The sequence below is a fragment of the Dermacentor variabilis genome, chromosome 2, assembly GCF_050947875.1.
Source record: "Dermacentor variabilis isolate Ectoservices chromosome 2, ASM5094787v1, whole genome shotgun sequence".
NCBI lineage: Eukaryota > Metazoa > Arthropoda > Arachnida > Ixodida > Ixodidae > Dermacentor > Dermacentor variabilis.
Window position 1 is genome coordinate 97,201,483 of NC_134569.1, and position 16,533 is coordinate 97,218,015.

The 16,533-nt window shown below is 46.0% G+C and overlaps 2 protein-coding genes across 6 annotated transcripts in view; one reads left to right on the plus strand and one right to left on the minus strand.

Moving 5' to 3' along the window:
• Positions 1–16,533, minus strand: part of LOC142572354 (calcitonin gene-related peptide type 1 receptor-like) — a 260,219-nt gene that overhangs the window by 208,000 nt on the left and 35,686 nt on the right. Inside the window, exon 2 of one of the 2 annotated variants that reach the window (XM_075681408.1) lies at positions 16,406–16,500. The exons of the other annotated variant lie outside the window; for it this stretch is intronic. The gene's annotated coding sequence lies outside the window, so the exon portion shown is untranslated. The remainder of the gene's footprint in view (positions 1–16,405; positions 16,501–16,533) is intronic. 2 annotated transcript variants of the gene reach the window in all.
• LOC142572355 (uncharacterized) overlaps positions 1–16,533 on the plus strand; it is a 96,108-nt gene that overhangs the window by 45,049 nt on the left and 34,526 nt on the right. The gene's annotated exons all lie outside the window — the stretch shown is intronic.

A 16,533-nucleotide genomic window follows, 5' to 3' on the forward strand; every position in this document is an offset into this window, starting at 1 on the left:
CAGGAATTTCCGACAACGATAGTAGCCATCAGTGTGAACACTAATGGTACCGTTTACAAATTCAAATCCACCACGTTACCTCCTCCGTTGCAACATATAATCAAACATAATGGAGCTTGCAAAGTATGTCACAACGTTTATGACGTGTTTAGTTGTGAGACTACACAATGGAACCATAATTTTGTTTTGTCATTCGCTGTAGTGAGGACACACACGCAAACACGCGCACACGCACACACGAACACACACACACACACGCATACTGTTAGTACTATTATTATACACATAGATTTATTATAAGAGGGATACCGAGGTGTCTGATGGAAAGCGCTATACGCCAATACAGCTACTAGATTATGGTGGAAAATTTCGTAGTAATGTCCTTTTGTAAGGCTTTCTGCAAGGACGATAGCAAGTGGTAATATTGAACATGTGGGAGCAGCCCTTGTCAACGCGGTTCCCTCATCACAGCAGCCCGATACTACTTACACTAGACCATGAACTACCCAGTGAGCAACTTTGCATGAAATGAAAACGAATAGTTGCGTATATAGATAATGGAAAGTGTGTGCAGTATCTTAAGAATGATAATGGCATTAAAAACTATGCTGCTGCACCATCAATGCACTCTTAATGTTGTTCCGTATAGGTTTCATATGAATTTTTTTGTAAATATGTTCCAATTAGTGGAACCTACGTGGAACGCAATTAAGAGGGATACATACATTCCCACTCAGTTCCCATTCCCATTCCCAGTTTCACCAAGTAAGCGGAAAATTGTTGCAAATATGTTCTGTTTAGCTGACGCAACATGTCTGGAATGACATTAAGGTTAAACGTACCCAGTACATCTTATGTAAAACGATATTTAGAGTTATATGGAGTAACCGGGGCAAGAACCTCGACCGAAGAAATCGTCGACACTTAAGGATGTTCGTACCATATCGGTTCCATATTGTGTGGAATATTTTTGCAAATATGTTGTGCTTACTTGGCGGAACCTACCTGGAATGACAATAAGATGTGAAGCGTACTCAGTACATCTTATGTAAAACGATATTTAGAGACACTAATTCATCGACTGCGCCTTGGCACAGCATACACCGAACATTTCCTGTATTGCGTAAAAAGGGCTTCTTTCCCGGCTTGCTCCTGTGGGCACAACGATGAGGATGCTCGCCATCTATATTCTTAGAATGCCCCATATATACGCGAGGCAAAGACGGCAGCTAGAACAAGAGCTACACTCCATTGATCCTCACCGACACTGGCAAAATTTCTGGGCACGTGGCCATCGAAAATAGCACAGCGAAAAGCGTTCAACGCTCTAGAACATTATTACGAAGATACAGCCATCCTTAACAAGTACTAGATGTCACACAGAATAGGGACACGATGTTACTATGACTTGCTTATATTTGTAATTATTAGCGCTTGTATATTGCGTGTCATACCATTCTTTTTTTGTATCCTGTGCGTGCAATATTTTAACTCTGTATGATTCCGATCTGTTTATATGCTCATCGCAGTCTACATCATGGCCGCTTGTGTGTGCTTGTGACTTTGTTTCAAAGTCGGTGTGGTTGAACTTGCATTTGCTTTTTATATTGATATGTTGCATTGATATATAACATTGGGATCTGTGGATTTCTGACCTTAAGACGTGGTTTCTTTCCATTTTCTTACATATATTTTGATGTTGTTGTTTCCGCTATGCGAAAAGGTTTAGCCGTCAGCATTTTAAGGTGACTACCGTCCCTTTCTTTTATTTTCAGTAAAAAAAAGACAGTTATATGCAGTAACCGTGGCAAGAAGCCTGACCGAAGAAATAGTCGACGCTTAAGGATATTCGCACCACATCGGTTTCATATAACGTGGAACATTTTTGGAAATATGTTCTGTTTAGTTGGCAGAACCTGCCTGGAATGATATTAAGATGTCAAGCTTACTGAGTACATCTTAGGTAAAACGATATTTAGAGACACTAATCCATCGACTGCGCCTTGGGACAGCATACGCCGAACATTTCCTATATTGCGTAAAACGCGTGCTTCTTCCCCGGCGTGATCCTGCGGCCACGACGGAGAGGACGTTCGCCGTCAGCACGTGATTTCCGCTATACACGTGACGTCCCTTCGTGATTACGCAGCGCGACGCGCCGATCGGCGGCAACTTGTGGAGCGCGTCGTCGCATTGATCGATGTCCGTTCGACGAGCGCCCACGCTGACGAAGTGGCTGCTCGCTCTCGCAAGCCCCGGATACGCAGGCGTCGAGAGGTGGTGGCACGTTGCGCAACAAGTTGGCATTGACTGGCATCCACAAAAGAAGCTCGCGATCGAAGCCTATTCAAGCCTGCGAGCGCCTTCTATACTGACTCGAGAGAAGACGAAATCGGCACTCGGTTTGCAGCTCTTTATTCTGGCTTAACTGAATATTTGTGCTCTTACTACGAAGGTGCCTAACGCAGCGACATTTCGAGATAGCGATAGAAAGGACGGTCCATTGGCAAGCGCACGCAACAAAAGTAATAAAGGAGACGTGGCGCAAGGCATTAGGAAAATGTGAGCATTTTTATTGGAGACCTGCGTACTCTGTGACATGCTCAGGACCAACATTTACTCGTGTGTCTTCGGACCTTTAACTACTTTCAACGCGCAAAATTCTTTAGCTAGGTGCCCGGGGTCATTTTCCGCTCCGTTCTGATCGTCCTTCCATTTCCTGTCCCCAAAAATCTCTACCGCCATATAGGCTTGAAAAGGTGCATACACAAAATTCTGTACACTCACCGCCACGAATTTGTGGGCGCACAAAATTCCCACGCGATATTTTGTCAGGCAGCACACATATTTGATGCATATATTTGGCGAGACTTCGTCCTTCTGGCTTCAAACGGCTTTGTGAACTCGTCATTTTGAACGAAGTAACAATTTATACACAATCAAACAGACAACATTGAAATTGTCCGACAGCAGCGTTACAATTCACGACGTCTATCTATAGTACAGAAGCCCGATAATGAAGCCATTACGCTACGGTCACACACACACACACACACACACGCACTCATATATATATATGTATATAGTGGACGCTACGGACATACGCATCGACAAACGGCATATAACTTCCTTATGAATTATTCCCCGCTGGCAATGGAGCGCGTTTCCATTTCGTCTTACCGAGGCGCAGTTAGAACAGAGGAGAGCTTGCGCGGACAAGGAACGCGCGGATAACGCAAGAAACCCGATAATATCGTCTGCGAAAACAGGAAAAAGCTCCTGAATAGGACACGTCGGAACAAAGGCGAGCGTGTCGGCGGGCAAATTACGCGAAAGAAAGAGCGCTATACAGCAACATTTCTTTTATTCACCAAACACAAAATCGGTGGTAAAAATGAGCGTTAGGGAGATCGTCCTAGCGCGCGTGGTATTCTTTGCAGTTGCTGATCCGCTAAAATACGGCGGTCTTGTTTTGACGCGACAGCGTCGAAGGCCCCGTGTCGCAGAAAGTCCGGCGTCGGCGTCGGCATTCGCGGCCGAGAAACTCGTGCCGAACCACGCAGGCTCTCCGCATGGCGGATAGGCGTTACTGAACTAATTGAATTCCTCAAAGTAAAATGTGTCAGAGAATTTGTAAAGTACGACTTACACACAACCTACAGACATGATAGCGTCGGATTTTGTTTCCAATATACGAGAAATTTCGTTACGCGGAAACTCAAACGCGAACCCCTTTTCCAGCTGCTGTTTGAGGTCTGTATTAGTAGGAGCGCCGCGGCTCGCTCGGTTCCTCGCAACACCATAAAAAAAGGGAACCAGAAAGCTCGCCTTTGTGCATAGCGTTCGCCGCCAGCGCGCCCAGGAAAGCATTACGCTCACATAAACTGCGGCTGATGCGTAGCGTTAGAAGCAGCAAAGGATCTTTTAATGTTATCGCGTTTCACTCTTAAAGGCGAAGCTTAAGTGTCTCCCCAAATTTTGCAAGGGTATTGTATAGGCATCATAAATAATGATCAAAAAGAATGCTACCCACTATCTTACGATTCTGCAGTGGGGAGTTTCTGCCCTAATTTTTCGATTTTAATGTCTGGCACGTTGAGTTTCGAAGTCATTTTAGCCGGAGACAACGGTCAGGTCATTTTTTTATCTTTGTCCGGCATGTTGACAGTGTGGCGTTAACTGTGGCACAAAACGTGCGCGTCCTCGATACCACGGAATCCACAAAGACAGAGAAAGAGAATTTTCCCTTTAGTGAGAAGGCAAGGAAAGGCAGGGAGGTTAGCGAGACTCAAATCAGTTTTGCTACCCTGCTTGGAGGGAACAGAATAAAGAAGCAATAAAAAAAGAAAGTAGGGAACAAGGAAAGTCAAATTTACGCCTACAAATAAGGATGCGCAGCAACAGTCTACAGACTATCGCACACACTTGGCGCATCGAGATACTGAAGCAGCGCCATCGTTGCTTTCTGCACCAGCGACACGCGCGGTCATGCATGCATGGTTCAAGGACCTTCCCTTCCGGAAACCATCGCGAGTCTAGTTGGTTTTGTCCAGTGCGGCACTGGACGTTGTAGTGGGACCGAAAGGCACGCGAGCTTTTCAATACTGAAAAGCCTCGTCTCCTTCTGCTCCATAAAAAATTCCAGGAACTTCACGACGTCCCTCGGATGTCATCGACGCCGCAGTTTCGATACGGAACGTTGAAACGGTTGTTAAGTGTTGATCGCCTCTGCAACTAACCAACTCCATCGAGTCATAGAATTTATATACAGTTTTAGAAAAAGCAGTCTACACGACTCTACTCCAGATGGGTATGATGAAAAACGAAATGATATTCACAGTGCACGACAGATACACAACCTAGAAAAAACAGGCCATAACTCTCAGCAAGCTGAAGTGTCTCACTGAGACCAGTGTCTCTGAGAGAGTTGAAAATTGTCTTCGTTTTAGAGGTGCACACGAAGCGCACTGGCCAAAGACGCCTCTTTGCTCAAGGGATGACATTATTCGATGAATGTTCATTGCAGACGTCAGTACTATTCTTTCTATAGTGTAAATAGCCTGCAAGCGCAGAATAAGTGCACTATGTTCTCCCTTATGTTCATGCAGGACACAGCGGCAATCATATCCGTTTCATATTAAACAGAAAATATTTAGTATTTGTGACATATAGCTCAAAATGCGGTGTAAGCAAGACGGATCGAGCCGGTTAAGGCCACACGGTATGCGAAACTGTTACGTAGGATCGTAAATGCAAATATTTCCGTACTGCTGACCAGGGCGAGGCAAACATCTCCAAGATTCGTTAAAGAGACTCTCTCCTAACGACTCTAAAATCGTTTTGTGCTTTTCCATATGTACCTTGGATAAACTACCAACATGCCAGCGAAATGGTCAGTAACTGACAAGAAAAACAAAGCAAAAACAAAGCAATGCCACGTTGATTCCTGTAAAAGTAAGATTTATTTTGTGGCCTTGTAAGCTGGAAAAGTTCGGTAGTAAGCTTTCCTCTAGAGCGAAACTAATTTCCCCCTTTCTGGATGCCTAATGAACGAAGCCGGCAAGCGTGACTATGTTTGTTTCCTCCTTAGGTTTCGTCGTGTTGTTTTGATGGGCAATAAACAGTTTACGTAACATTCTCTGCAAATTGCATAATCATGCTTTGTGACTGGTTAAAGTAGATGAGCACAAACCCATTTCTTGTACAGTCTGCAGCAAGTGATGAAACTGGTTATAGCATCGAAAATTCCGTATTCCGCAACACACTGCATGACTAAAATTGTTCTGAATTTAACTATCGGACATTCATAAAGACTGAAAAAATGAAGGAAAAGCATGAAAGTATGACAAAACTATAATTTGCTTGGTAGAAAAAGACCACTACGTATACCCTAAATAATCAAAATCATATCCTCCAATTACGGTAACGGTATAAAGGTGCATATCAAGGCGCTAACAGACGCGGACGCTTGGATCTTTTGGGATCTTCTGTTGTGTCATAGGCTGGGCCTCGATGTTATTAATATTTATAGATCCAATGCAGACTTAATTTCAGCGCCGGGGGCTATGTTACAGATGCTGAAATATACGTCAAATCTATCATGATGCGCTAATCTTTGATTCCCTCTACAAAGTTTACTACGAGCCTCGTCAAGTTCGAACCTTGCAAAAATACTCGAAACATTGAAATTGGGGCTGACAATAGCTTTATTTAAGGTAAGAAGCGCCAATTCGCTATAAAATGTAAAAATGTTCACTTTTATGAAATTCACCGTGTCTACGGTGCATTCGTGTGACAGTTGCTCTGAATGTGCCCACAGTGGCGTCGAAGTGGAAACCGACCTCGAGCATTGCTCACGTAAAACACCTGTTCAGTTGTGTGTCTGGGGTTGCTCATGTGAAGGGGGTATATTGCAACGGAGTTGCTTCCCCCAGTCTCTGACTCCATCCGCTTCTTTCTTTCTTTGCTCATAAGCTTTTCGATTTGCATTCAAAACGCCAAAATAAGCGAGGAAACCTAAGGTGCGGAAGAGGCATTATTTTTTCCGCCCCGCTGTCTCGGGAGCGGCACAACACAACGGCAAAACACAACCGGCAAACCTCTCTCAGTCCTTACGCCTAACAAACGGGCGCGAACGAGTGAAAAGACCACAACCCGTTATCCAGAAAAGCCAGGCGCGGTTAGCTGTTCTTGATACGCCAGCACGGGCATTCCACACGCGCGCGCACGAAATACGACTCCCCTGGGTCTTGAGCCGCTCTGCACCGCGCCTTATGTCTGCGCCTAACGCGGGTTAACACAAACCGTGCTAATGCCGACGACATTTTGCTGCGCAAACAGAGGCGACGAAGTCTGATACGACTTCACAATATTGCCAACAACCTGAATGGGTGTTGTCACGTTGTGCGTGCGGACCGTAATGTCACCGACGCCCTCCAACGAAGTTCTACTGTGCTGCGCTACAGTTCCCAGTGCCGCAAGTTCTCTTACGAGCCACGTTTGTAGCTGACTTGCCTGAAAAGAGTATGCAAATGAATTGATGTATTTCCGCAACGTGCGCGGATTAGTTTTGCTGAGAATGTAGTGGGCGCGCACCAGGACTCGTGAAAATTCACAAACTATATGGGTGGTACTTGTTCCGGTCGCGCAGACAGGTTTGCTGCCTTCGAATGGCTAATTGTAGTAAAGTGTTGTCATGGATACGACGAAATGCAAGGAATGTAAAATAAATCTACGCTGCTAACGAATTCCCGGCCGTCAGCATCTCCATTAGCAAATTTCAACAAAACGCGTAGCGTTTTTTGTACAGCCTGTTAGACGGTCAGAATTACACAGCCCCTGGCCACCGCCTCCTTTCTCACCGCCACGTTATAAAACTAGCCAACTGGAAATAAAGCTTTTTTAAAGTTCGTTAGCTTGCGAAATGTGCGGCTCTCAATTTTTTGAATCACTAAATATCGGCTTTTCTTATGAACGTACACGCACTCGTATGGTTTCAAATTTTGGTGTTGTTCGTGCGCGTGCTACGTCGATGACAAAAACATGAGTAGAGCGTCTGCCACATTGCTCATTTTTTAACCTGTATTCAAGAAAGCACCAAGCTTCTGAAAGTGGGTTTCGACTGCGCCTTGGGACAGCATACACCAAACATTTCCTATATATTGCATAAAACGAGCTTCTTCTCCGGCATGCTCATGTGGCCACGACGATGAGGATGTTCACCATCTACTCCTCGAATGCCCCATATACGGGACGCAAAGACGGCAGCTAGAACAAGAGCTACACTCCATTCATCCTAGCCGACCTTTCTCACTCGCAAAATTGCTGGGCCCATGGCCATCGAAAATAGCGCCGCGAGTAGCATTGAACGCACTTGGACATTTTTACGAAGAGACAGGCATCCTTAACAAGTACTAGATATCGCACTGAATAGTCACACGATGTTACTGTAACTTGCTTCTATTATTTGTTATTATTAACGCTTGTATAACACGTGCTGTGTTCTTTCTTTTTTGGTATTCTGCGCGTGCATTATTTTAACTGTGTGTAATTCCTCATCTGTTTATATCCTCATCGCAGTCTACATCATGGTCGCTTGTGTGTGCTTGTGACTTTGTTTACAAGCTCACTGTGGTACAACTTGCATTTGCCTTTTATATTTATATGTTCATGGAGTATAGGACTGTGTGCTATGGATTTCGGACCCTATGACGTGTTTTTTATTTCATTTTCTTGGACATATTTTTTATATTGCTGGTTCCGCTACGCGAAAAGGAGTAGCCGCCACCATTATAAGCTGACTACGTGTCTTTCTTTTATTTTCATTTCAATAAAAAAGAAAGACATGTATTCGCAATGTGGCATTTGGTAACCAAACACGCAACCGCTTCTTTTAACAGTAATAGCTGTTATCAATTCACTCCCCCTGCTCTTTCATGCCAACCGGTGTCCGACGCAGAAATGTTCAAGAATTTAGCGATAAGGTTATAAAGAAATAAGCCGTATAAAGGCAGTAAAGTTGCATTTTCCCCAAATTGTGAAGTAGAACTTGATGGCCGCCATATTTAAAATGAGTCAAGGGTTTTACCTCACAGTTCCTGCACCGATGCTACAGCAGAAAAGACGAAAACGCGGTGACCAGCGACATGATTGCCAATGAGATGGGCCGACATGCTGTGATTGGCTGACACCACGCTCTGCAGCTTAAACATAAGTGCGGTGCTTCGATGCGGGCACAGAGAGGAGACACAGAAGACGCGACGATAACCGACTTTATCACACAAGGACTTCGACACGAACTGAGTGAAAGAACGAAGGACGACATAATAAATACGTTGCAAAAAAAAAAAAATGCTGGTCATAGGTATGGGGCATAACATGTTCGCCTGCGACGCACGCCTCACTCCTGGTAGACACCGAAAGCCCACTGACGGATTTCGTCCCGGTCGCGGAACGACGACGTCGAGGCTTCAGCGCTGACTTCCAGTGTGGGCATGCGTGGACTATCGTGCGGAGTTCCGTCATGGTCCGCATGCGTGGTCAGGTAAAGCAGCCTCCGCAAGACCGACATCTTTCGGCTCCAGCCAGGCTGCTTCGTGCAGCAGGAGAGACTCCATCGAGTGGCCGTGGTCACCTGCAAGGCCGAGGGGCCTCCCGCGGCCACTTCAGCAGCAGTACGCCGGGCCGCGGACACGGGCTTCAATGACGCGAGCAGCGGTGCACGAGCGAATCCATGACGGCCTATAGGCAGGTCAACTGCCGAGGACCTCGAGTGGCGGGAGCACAGCGGCCACTCTAGCCACCTCTTGACGTCCCAGCATCTAGAGTTATGAATACTGGTACCACCACCAGGGGCTGCTACCAGGGGCTGCTACCAGGGGCGCGTACTAGGCGTTATCTAGGGAACATTTAAGGACGCGTTCTTAAATTCGTTATTATTTTTATTATTAAATGTTCGTGCAAGCCGCTCCAGCTCAATGGCAGCACGTCGCGTGCACGGATTTCGTACCCGGCTAAGCGTGGACTTAGAGTTTTCGAGCGGCGCGTATAGTGTCGAGCAAGCATTCGTGTTTAGTTGAGCCCGATAAATTAAAAACTTCATGGCCCCCTCCTTCCACACCACCGAACGTGCAGAATAACCAGCACAACGTGACGTCAGAATAAACCAGCATCGAGGCGCGAAAGAATTTAAACGAAGCCAGCGGTAAGAAGTCACTGACTGAACAAGAATGAGAAGGAAAAAAAAATAGCAAACGTGCATTTCTATTTCCACCCCCGCGGAGCACCGCTTCCACAAACGAAGACGAACTGATTCTCTTACACGCAAAAATAGATTGCCCGTTCGCGTCAGCGAGTCCTGACAGGAAGCAAAAGCACACGAAACCGTGCGAGGTGGACTGCGCATAAGATTGCGTTGTTCCTACGTGTTACGGCTGAAGCTGCAGTTTTTTTTTCACCTGACCGATACACAGAGCCAGAATGTTTACATACGCCAGCAGAGGTTAGCCTAGCGACAGGTTTGGCACTCTACTCCAGGTGGGATCGTAAAGGATAAGGAAAGGTGGTACGCGTGAATTTTTCGTATCGAAAATTTCGGTCGTTCTTATGGCTAAGCGCATGCGGCACAAGGATATTCGAGTTTCATGATTTCATCTTTCGCGAATTCTGCAAGAGAATCTAAGTGTATCTCCTTTTTTTTTGTCAGAATTTGAAAGTTTCAGAAAGAGAAAAATCAACAACAAGGCGTAAATCGTGGGAATACCGAATCGACGGCAGTATTTCTCGGCAGAATTGCGAGTCGGCGCTGGAAAGTAGGGCACAACGGCTCAAGCATGAAATCAGCTGCTTATACGAAGCGCCGACCCTTACCAATCTTCTCTATACCAAAGTGCTCAAATTTGGACGTCTTGTGGCGCCTTGGTGTCTTTGGCTCAGGAGATTGGAAGTGCGAATAAACGCTGAAGATAAAAATGGCCTCTTCAAGGAAGTAGGCAAGGCAATTTCTAGTAATCTGGCAGCAAGAAATAAAAAAGGAAGTATAGCGGGAATGCCTACACCATATACCGCGAACAGACAGCAAAGTAGAGGCGAACGATGGACCGAAACATAAAATAAAAAGAGCTTGACTCAACTGCGCGCAGGATCAGGTACGCGTATGTCAAACACAGGGCGTGGCCCCTTTCAATCTGAGCAGCGTGACCTTGGCACGGAGCTTTGTTGGCTAAGGCGGCTTTCCCACTCGAAAGTGCGGTTGGTTGACGTTTAACAGCGTTCACTGACAAGCACTGATCAGGTTTAAGGTGTCCGTTTACTGGATCCGGTCCAAATAATTTGAGCTCCTCATAATGCCCGCAAACTGTGTACAAATTGCCCTCTCGTCACAAGTTCTTTCAAGAGATTTCACTTCGATTCCATGCAGTCATTACATTCTATTAGATGCAGCGACGTCATTGAGCGGCATAGAGAGACGGAAATTTTATTGGTATGGTGTGTGCTTTCCATTCCGTTAGTTCTCCATGCGCTATCCGAATGAAATGGAGAGGCGAGTAAGGCATAAACGTGAAGCCCGGGCTACAGAAAGAAGGCCAGCTGCGGGAGCGATGGGCCAGTCGATGTCTCAATAGCATTCAGTGGCAGGCCTATACACTGTGTAGGTTATCAAGTGGACAAAGAAACCCAGGTTCCGGCCCCAAATGAATAAGCAAAACTGGGAACATTGAGGTTTCGACAAAGCGTCCATCATTATCATTATCATCATAAATATAACAACTATACCTCAGTACGAAGGCCCCTTCCTGCGATGTCCAATGTCCTCTGGCATATGATGCGCACGCTGAATGCGCCAATGATATACGCCCAGGATTTTCTCGCTTCATCAGTTTATGAAATAGCTCATTCGCACTATGTTTCCTTTTCCTTAGACATTCGCCGTCTAATAAACTACTATTTATCAGTTCTTCATGCTACCCACCCTAACCAATTTCACTTCACCCGTTGTTTGATTCCTGAAACTTCGACTCGGAGAGCGCTACGGCGCGCGCCGGTGCGATCTTGGAAACACAATGCTGCTCTATGATTGATGCTGTTGTCTCAACTTTACTAAATCTATAAAGTATCTCCTTATATGATTTACTCAGTGTCTTCAGACAAAGTCTAAATTTTATGCGGCTATAAAGCTCCTAATTACACATACAGCGTCTAGGTATGGTGTAGTGATCTTAGCAAGGAGGAGGAAAGAAAGAGAGAAGGCAGGAATGTTAACCAGAAATGCATCTGGTTGGCTAACCGACTCTGGGGGACGGGAAAGAGGGAGTAGAAAGATGAGACAGAGAGGGGAGGGGGAGGAAAGACGCATAACCGCAAAGTATAGACCCCATGCAAGCCATCTTGCACTCGATGGTGACAGGCGACGCGATGGAAATGGCTGTCGCGTTCTCTCATCGCTTACAAGTCGCATTCCTACGCGAGCGACGACACTTGGCGATGACTCCCCGTGGCGTTGACGGCATGAGGGCTGCAAATACGCGCCGCAACTTGCGTGACGCGTGCTTTAATAACTTAAGTGGATGTGTTTTACTGTAAAGAGTAGCGCAAAATATTTCTGAAGGTTGTGCAGTAGGTACTCATCCTTGCACGTATCAAAATTGAGTCGTTTGCCCGTTCCGTGCGTCAATCGGTAGTACTTCACTGATGTACAGTCTTGTTCGAAAAACTTGAACCCGCTGTGGACGGCCGGGGAACGGCTGCGCGCCGCTGGTCGCTTGCACGGAGGATAAAGAGGGCGAGGGAAGTACGTCTCTCAAGCGTCCTTTGATAACAGCACTCGTGGAAAACTAGTGCGATGTTCGTTCTGCCAGCTGCGAAGTCGTCTTGCGGCCGCCGTGGGACGGCGCTTCGTGCAAGTAAATGCGCTCGCCTGGGCAAAACTGCCCGGCTTCCATGCAGCGCATTATACTATAAAAATTGTCCTAATCATCGAAATTACCTACTACAATTTTAACCTACGCATTCAAAGGCGAGAGCCTTCGCATTATGCTTTTAGATAAACATTTTGAATGTGTTTCTGAGTGCGATGAAAACAAAACATAAAATATAAACTCTCTGTGCTGCCTAGCGTTGTTCCAGTTTTTATTGTAATAGGCGGGCAATTCATTCATTGTTCGTTTGGAAAAGCCCACATGCAGCAATTTCGACTACAAAGATTCTTTTCGGAAAGGGCCTGTAACCACCGTTGGAATATTTCAAATACGTGCACCGCACTTCTTCATTAAGGAACCACCACACGAGTGCGTTTGGCGTTGAAGTTCTTTAATTAAACCCACAGTGAGATTATGAAAACTTTTCGGGACTAGAAGACGTTTGCCCTGCCCTGAAAAGGGGGCACGGACACGCGTCAAGCGTTTTCAGGGCTTTTTGTCCGTGCCCCTAAGCATCTCGGGATGTTTGAATAAACTGATTTGATTTGATTTAAGTAGCCGATCGAGTTAGACCCGTTCCTTCGGCATTTTGGAAAGTGCCCACTACCTCGCCTTTTCTGACGTCTTCGTGCGCACTGCCTCATTGCCGTTAGGGCCCACTTTCTTGCACACATGAGGCCAGTGTAAGTTCATCCCGTTTGCATTGGGCATCACGCGTTTGAATCGCGTAAAATATAGACCAGGGCCACGAGTTAGATTATAGGGTTCTCGCACAGTGAAGGCGTCACACCGGCGGTGCTATCGCTGTCACGGGTTTACTGGAAGAAGAATTTTGGATATATTGTACTGAGGTATCGTTCGTCTTTAAGAGAAAGGGCTTCACAGGCAGTTTTTAAAAAAAATGGGTTATACGTAGCCTCCTTTCGACCAAAGACTTTGGTTATTTTACAGTTAAACACACGGGAAAGCTAGCCGGTCGGGTGGCTTCCGCTTCGCCACCGTCGCGTTCAGCCCTATTATCAAAGGATGCTTCCTTCGCCTTCTTTATCCTCGGCGCAAGCGAACAGCAGCACGCACCGACAGTGGCAGCGCCGCGATAGCGGAGCGCAGCTGCTCCCCGACCGTTCACAGCAGGTTCAAGTTTTTTTACCAAGACTGTATACATCCCGTTGCGGTTTCACGCTACTGGCTGGTCGATCATAGTACTTCCGGGCGACGAGCGACGAATTCTAGATTTCCAGCACCGAGAGATCGAGCAACAAGAATTAGCGATCTGTTCGCGCGACGGCCCGTTTCGTCGCTCAAAGCCGTCGCTTGTTCGCCCTCGCGCACAATATCGCTCTCATGGGGCCTGGGCTTAACTATCGTGCATGACCGGGTCCTTGTTCTGCCTTCACATGTTTGGTATTGCCATCAACTTTAAGTCAACGCCCTAAACACCATGTCGTGTTTTCCCATTTGTGAGATTCAGACGCCCAGTGCGCTTTTCGTGTTGCACAAAGGTATCGGCACGAAACGTCCTATTTATTAAACGCTAGGAAAGGCTAAAGCTAGGACAATGTGCTGGGCTTTTCCAGCAGTAATGAACAAAACTTTCCATTTTATTTTTACCAGCCGCCACGCACAAGCACTGTAATTTTATATGTTCAATATATTTATATTCCAATTGAGAGTACGCTCGTCAAGATTTATACAAGGGGAATTACAATGTTAAGTGTTCGTAGGCTGCCGCCTCAGGGCCGTTGCTTTTACAAAACTTCCATCAGCAAAGTCTATCAAATGCCATGGGACATCGCTCTACTGCTCGTCTCACAATAAAGGTGACCTCTAACGTGAGTGGCTGGCCCGAAAACACCGGACAAAAAGGAAGTGGCGTTGATGTCAAGAGTCTGACGAAATCTCGCTTGGTCAAAATGAATCGTGAAGATAACTATACGGACGCTGACCAAGATGAAGACATTAATCAAAACCTGACGTTAAAGCCATGGCGCGGGTCCTGTACCGTTGAGTATAGGGCGCCAGGCTCGGCTGTGCGAGGTGTGTGGTTCCAACCCCACCGCCAGACACCGCCCACCAACCAGGCGTCTGGCTTTCCTGGGGTGCCTTGCTTAGCAGAAGTTATGCTATGCTAGTTAGTTATGAAGTTAGCAGAAGTTACGCTATGCTTGCTGCGCAAGAACTAAAACAAAAACAGCAACTCACAACTCTCGTCCAAAGTCGTTTGCTTTATATTTATTATTCTTGGTCAGCGTCTTTCTTATTTCTTTAGGAAGTAGGCCTTGTTCAGAATCTTTGCGGAGACGGGCACCAATGCATTGCTACGATGCAGTATGTGCAAACTTGTGCAAATTGCAGTGTGCAAATTTCACATCCCATAAGTGCGAATTTTTGTTTCGGACTGAGCAGCGTGGTCTATGCAGTCTCGCAGTCAGCGCGGTCGTCTCCGAAGGGGTGGTTCTCCATTCCCGCTCGTCTTTCTGCAAGACTTGCGCATCCGCTGCCGGTGTATATACAAGGTGTCTTTCTTTAGACAATACATATTTTTAATAAAAACATCTATGACCATCAGACACCTGCCATCTTCGAATACGTGCTCTATAGCGATGCGGCAGTGCGATCCTGCAGAATGGGAACCTGTAAGATATCTGGTTAAGTACAAAAAATATCGTCCCTTTCTTTCTTTTTTTCTGGCAGCTTCTTCCTCCCGTAGTGCAGCGTAGCAAACAATGTGTAACCTTGCCGGCTTTCTTTTTCTTTCAATTTATTTTACCAGAAAGCCAAATAATATTTCCTTATGTAACTTTAGATGCAGGAAACTTGTTTTTTTTTTGTATAGTATAAATACTCAGAAGCGCCAGGGGAGGGAACCACTTCTTACTGGTTTATATAAATGAACATGGTATTTGAAAAATCTACTATAATAGTGAGAAGGCAACGCTTTGGATGCAACTTGAGTTTGCTATGCTTTACTGACATTGTTCGATTGATCTTTTTTTCTTTTTTATGAGGGTGCGCGAAGAATTATGGAAGTAAAAATAGTGTACATTTATTCTGACTTGCACGACTTGCGTGACTGTGCAAGCAACATTCAAACGACGTGTGGCTTAACTTTTCTTTTTCATCACTAAAATTAAGAGCATACCGGGCATCTCTTCTTTTTTTTCTTTTTTTTCTCGTGGCACCGCTGTGCTTAAAAGGGAAGACTAACTCCTTCAGGAAGTTCCGGCAATAACACGTTGTTTATTACCGCTTGCCGTAGCTTATGATGTTCGAAATGCGCCAATTCCGCAGGTCTGCTCATCGACACATTCCGGCTCAAAGCAAAATTTGTGTACGGCTACAAGCAGTTTATGAAAAAACAACAACAAAGGAACAGTAATGACATATTGAGACCTCCAACGAAAAGCGTCTGCGAACGAACCAAATCGCAGCCCAACACATACCAAAAAAAAAGAAACCACAACTAATCGATTTCTTCCAACAACTGGCAGTGCCAAAAATAGACTAAAGGAACGTGCGCTTCGTACCTCTAACGTTTCATCGCAGCGAGACACGAGGTGCACCCGATCTAGCTCACTAATCCTCGGTTCAAGCGCTTCCGTTTCTGATGCGTCACTTACGCGCCAGCTCGAGCGCGCGTGGGTGGATTGTCGGCGTTCGCAGCGCCCTCCCGACCACATTGGAGCCGCCGAATGATATTGCGCTCAATTGCTTCTGGATCGCTCTTCGGCAAATATCTTCCTCCTGTAATCCGTTTTGTGTTTCTAGTTATGCTTTTCGTTTAACACACGATTTATCGATTTTGCCATCCACGGGTGGCACCAGCTCTTGCCTTTGACGTACACCTAGTTTGCAGTAAAGGAAAATGCAGGCACAAGGTGTATGTCTCGTTTTTGTGAGCGACAGAATGGAATGCATCGCTGTAAACAATGAGTAAATACAGCGACTCAAGTCGAATGGAACAGGTGATGCAGCACAAGAAGGTGTACCTGAGTCTGAGGCGAGTCTGAACCGTCGAACTTCGATTGTCGCTCGACGTATAACGTGGCAATGTCCGGCTCTTGTGCTTGCAACTTCTTGTTACCTGCGTGAAGACATGCAAAACGTGTGCCCTCGT